At 30.4% G+C, this 5623-nt stretch overlaps 1 long non-coding RNA gene across 2 annotated transcripts; it reads right to left on the bottom strand.

The window, feature by feature from the left end:
* Window positions 1-1642: 1642 nt before the first annotated feature.
* On the bottom strand, window positions 1643-4520 carry LOC112603332. 2 transcript variants are annotated; one of them, XR_003115161.1, is made up of 3 exons: window positions 4441-4520; window positions 4035-4187; window positions 1643-1861 (listed from the first exon to the last, which is right to left on the bottom strand). It is a non-coding gene; the product is annotated as an uncharacterized LOC112603332 (long non-coding RNA). The 2 variants fall into 2 exon arrangements; XR_003115162.1 differs by lacking the exon at window positions 4441-4520 and adding an exon at window positions 4272-4313.
* Window positions 4521-5623: the final 1103 nt, after the last annotated feature.

The raw sequence follows: 5623 nt of genomic DNA, 5'->3' as shown, positions 1-5623 counted from the left end.
CCAACGTGATGAGAACACCTTGTATGATGTTGACGTTTGACAATTCCCATATGCGATTCTGAGGCACATCTGTAAAAACAGTGGCAGTAATGACAGCACTCATAAAAACCTTCTTAGGTCTCACACAGGCGCAGAAAACATCAATACTCATAACTGGCATAGTATGTTACGTTTCATTGTTGGTTCAATCTTGAAGAAACACGAAGGCAACAGTTGTTCTTTCAACAATACATTTTCCCAATGTAGCTGGTAGTCTCATAGGACACTTACTATACAAACTCTTAAGACAGATATTTTGTTCTTTTAACATTCCTTACCATAAGCAGTTAGTTGGTCATTTACTCAATGTGACACAGAGTATCAACCAAAGCTAACGGAATTTTTTCTTTGTAATAATAATATTGATAAAATACAATTTAATGCTACAATTACGAGAGTATAGAAAATTGAGCAAATTAAATTGAAATAAGTTGTTGCTGAAAATAAAATAAAAACTAACTAATCAAACCGAAATGGACACATTTAACAAAAAATACATATTTCAATTTAAAAATATGATAATGAAACATTAACATTATACATATATTTTTATTTTTTTTACATACTATTTTATATATATAAATACTAACTTATGCATGTAGGTATATGAAAGAGCAAAACAAATATCACATAGAGTGTTACTGCTGGGTAGCTACTCTCTTTATACTTTCACAACCAATTTTTTATATTTTTTTCCGCTCAAATGCTTATTGTAACTATTATTACAGATTGTATATATTCTAATAAATGTTATAAATAATAAAAAAAAAATTATTATTGACATTATAATACAATTACAAAACAATTATTTATTCTTATTATGACTAAAAAATTGACTGTTTTAATATTATACTTAGACTAAAATCGAAATCTCGTGAAAATGTGTGTTAGGTAGAACACATCACTTTTATTAAAGGATTATTAATAAGGGAATTTAAATTTTTGATAAATTGATAATAATAAGATTAAGATATTTAAAGGACAAAGAGTTAGTTCTTTTTTTAGGAAATCATACATCATTAAAATCTTATGATTAATAAAATAATAAAATATTATTGAAATTAATCAGTATATACAAATATTAAAAATGAATTAATACCTAGTCCAAGAACATTTTTAGCTTTGTCATATTTAGTGTTTGATAATAGTATAGCCAATAAATACCTATGGCAGATGAAATAAAATATTAATCATTGTTATGATTTATTTGACTTGTTCGTGGTTTAACTTGTAGAAATATTTTCTTATAATTCAAATATTATATTAATAGATAAATAACATTCTATTGTTTAATTATACATTATAGTAAATTAGTTAGAGCATATTTGAATTAATTTTTAGTCCTTTGACAAACTATCCATTGTATGTACTATATCTTAACTAATTAACTACATTTGTATTTTATTAGCCAGAATTTATTATAGCTTAAAACTATTGAAGTTGTAAGTTCAACTGTTTTATTTCAAGTTTTTAAATATTCACAAGTTTTAATATTTTCTATTACAAATTTGAAGTCATATTAATTCATTTATTTGTTACACCAAGTATACATTTATTTTAAAATTAATTAAGTAAGTATTTTTCAAAAAACTATGATATTTTATGCCAACAACAAAAATTACAACTATGCATAATTATTATTAGTAATAGCACTATGTCATCCCGTACAATGAATAGAAAACGTAGTAGTGTTTGGCATCATTTCACTACATTGGATAACGTCAAGGCAAAATGCAATATTTGTTCAGAAACAAAAAGTTTTAATGGTGGCTCAACAGGAAACTTGTTATGTCATATGAAGTCCAATCACCCAACAATACCACTGGAAAGAAGTAAACAGGTAAATTAATATATTGGGGAGTTACAATGCAACTAAAGATTTTTTACATTTACATCAATGGCATTCACTGACTTTTTTGCGCGAGATGTCAATATTTTATCTCTGACAATAATAAAATTAATGAATTTTAAAATCATAGGAAGATGATTCAAACTCTGGCACAATTGATGACCCACAGCCATCAACTTCCTCAACAAATATGGAAAATCAACCAAATCAGGCCACAGCCTGCTAGACAGCAAAACAGTACACAAATGACTATGACAAACTTTGTTTAAAGACCAATTGCAATGAGTAAGGAGTAAGTCAAAGGCAATTGATCAACAACTAGTTAAAATGATTGTTAAAGAGTATCACCCATTCAGTGTTGTTGAAGATAAGGAATTTAAAAAGTTGATTCAAATGTTAAATCCAAGTTATATTATACCATCAATAAAAACTGTCACCCAGAGCTTATTGCCTCAAATGTATGAGATGACAAATGAAAAAATTAAAAATCAATTAAAAAATGTTTCGGCAGTTTGCATGAATACAGATGGCTGGACTTCATTAAATAATGAAAGTTTTGTTGCAGTCACTGTTCATTTTATCGACCCTTTAAATGAAACACAGCTGTCATCAGTATTGCTAGGTTGTAAAAATGTCCGCGACAAACATACTGCACAGAACTTAGTGCTTTTTTAAAAAAATACTGTAGATGAGTAAAACTTGATAAATAAACTAACTGGTGTAATATAAGTGACAATGCTAGCAACATTAAATCTGCATTACAAAAATGTAATTGGCAATATTTGTCTTGTTTTGCTCATTCAATCAATTTGGTTGTTCAGACAAGTTTAAAATCCAATAAGACAACTATACTAAAAGTAAAGACAAGTTTTTTAAGAAAAGTTCTGACGGTATAGGAAAATTACAAGATTTTCAAAAAAAACTGGCTTACTTCAATTAAAACTTAAAATGGACTGCCCAACCCATTGGAACTCAATATATGATATGTTTGACAGGATTTTATCGATTAAAGAATCCATTATTGTGCTATGGGCTACGAGATATGTTAATAATATAAATATATATAATATAATATGTAATATTGCTAGAAGTATTAGCAATAGTAATATAGATATATATGTGGCCTAATAATTATAATATATACGAGATAGTAGATTCATATTTCTATGAATCTTGTTTTTAAAAAACATCATAATAAATATATCAAAATAGCAGTCGTGTGAAGAGGTCGTTTAAATATATTATTGCATTTCCACGAATTGCCAATTAAGAACAGAAGACATCCTGGAGATTGTTGTTTTAAAGTGTGAAAACAATTCCAAGAATTAATATGAATTAGAAAGTTGTAGACTACAACAACAAGAGACTTCTTTGTAAATAAGGGAGTCCAGAGACCAACAGGGGCAGATGTACCAGAGCCACGAAGACCTGAGCAACTTCACAACACTCGGCCACTTTTTGTATCAGTTACATGAACTTTATACGTAATAAACACATTAGTGTTCTTAAGAGTTGTAATTTTCATTTAAATAAAACCCAGGATCTGGATCTGATATTGGCACACAACAATTGCTACCCTTGCAGTATTGGGTAACAGTGAGTTAAACTCTCTCAGTTCACAAGAATAGTCTACTTGAGCATGCACGGGATATACTAAAAATATTTTATGATGTCACTGTTAAGATTAGTGCTGACAAATATGTTACATTATCAAAAGAAATTATTTTTGTTAATTCTTTAAATAAGTATGTCACAAAGTTTGTTAACAATAATACATTACCAACTGCTATTCAGCATATGGCTAAAACGATGAGTGAAGAATTGAATAAAAGGTTTTATGACAATGAAGATAATCCATTGGTAACTCAAGCAGCACTTTTAGATCCAAGATTCAAAAAGCATGTGTTTTCAAGTGTTACAAAATATGCAAATGCTATGAATTTTCTAAGGGCAAAGATTCAAAATATTACACTAGAACAGGACACATTTGAACAACAACCCAGTACAACTGCAACTGCCACTGCAAATTCAACTGCTTCTCAATCAATTTTGTGGGAAAAATTTTATCAAACAGTGGTTAATTTGATTGGAGGACCAAATCCATTAGTTGCTGGAATTGTCAAAGTAAAAAAATATTTGAACAGACCTTTAATAAGTAGATTTGAAAATCCCTTAGCTTGGTGGGCCGAACGAAAAAAAGTTTATCCAAGAATGTATGAGTTGGTAAAAAGATGACTATGCATGATTGCAACTTCAGTGCCATGTGAGCGAGTTTCCTCAAGAGCTGGGCAAGTAGTGACTGAAAAAAGAAGTAGATTGACAACCAGTAAAATTTCACAAATTTTATTTTTTAATCATTATTTGTGAACGTTCTAATATGTACCTATATTTGTAAATAATATTTTTATGTTACATTGACATGTATTTAAAAGAATACTGAAAAAAGTTTATGACAGCATATAAAACATAAAGGTAATTTAATCTACATAAATTAAATGTGACACTCTTATTAATTGTACATACAGTTTTTATATAACACCTTTCCTACTTACATATTGACATGTTTGAAAAATAATAATATTGAAGAAGTGAAGACAGTTAATATCACAATTTAAAGGCACTACAAAGTACGGTACATTCATTCACGAATAAATCGTGACGGTTTACGAATCACAGCCCACGGATCGTATCCAGTGTATCCAATTCACAAAAAAAAATACTGACGAACGACCAGATCATTTTTACACGATTCTAATCCTTTCGTTCAATACATTGAATCGGATCACATGACCCGTTTGTTTCGTTCGCGAACGACACACCTGCTTTAGGTGTTGTTAATCCGCTGTCGCCGCCGTCGCTATCGCAAACGATGTTCATTCATTTATAGTTCTACAATAATTGTCGTGACTTTTGTGTAATCGACCGACATTTGTTTTGCGTTCCTCGTACTTAGTCACCGATAACCATTACCGCGTTTTGTGATAGTTTCCGTTCGGCATTCGTTGTGATCGGTCGCTCTCTGTCGCTGTATTCGGCCTATCGGTAATCTAAGTGAGACGGGCGCGGCCGCAGGTTTTCACCATTTTGTTTACCGGTAAGTAGTTATTAGGCGTGTGCACGAAGTCGCTATTATACAATGCAATTATGACGGTCTCGTTGCCGCTATCGTACACAATCTACATCGGTATTGTTGAAGTAGGGCGGCGGCGACGGTGTCACTTCCTCAGGTCGTGATTACCTAGTTATAAGTGTTTGTCTCTTCGCGGATAATGTAGTAATAATTGTTATTTATATATAATTTTTAAAATTATTGTTTCAGGACGGCAGTCAAAACTTTAAAGGGAGCTGTTACAAGTGTTGTGTACAGAGTGGCGAACCTTCCACTGCTGCTGTTGATTTCGATAAATTTTCACTGTCGACATAGGTGCTATTACCTAAGTTATTATTACTACTGCTGAGAGGATAATCACAGTTGAAGTGATAAGAACATGCATGAAGGGCTTATTCATGAAGAATACTTACAGTAAACAAAACAATATATTTTGTCAGTCAACGTACTAAATCGAAATGGAAGGTGTACCGGATGTATATGATTGGCTTACCAGCCAAACAGTGTGATGAGAAGCATAAACCTGATTTTTCATCAACTTTAAATCATGTAAATATTAAATTATATAATTAATAGTAAAATTAAAGTAAATTTTTATATTAAGTACAATAAGCAATACGTAACTG

Source organism: Melanaphis sacchari, unplaced genomic scaffold, assembly GCF_002803265.2.
Source record: "Melanaphis sacchari strain LSU unplaced genomic scaffold, SCAv2.0 Contig1063_pilon_pilon, whole genome shotgun sequence".
Lineage (NCBI taxonomy): Eukaryota > Metazoa > Arthropoda > Insecta > Hemiptera > Aphididae > Melanaphis > Melanaphis sacchari.
This window is presented reverse-complemented; position numbering and strand designations above follow the sequence as displayed.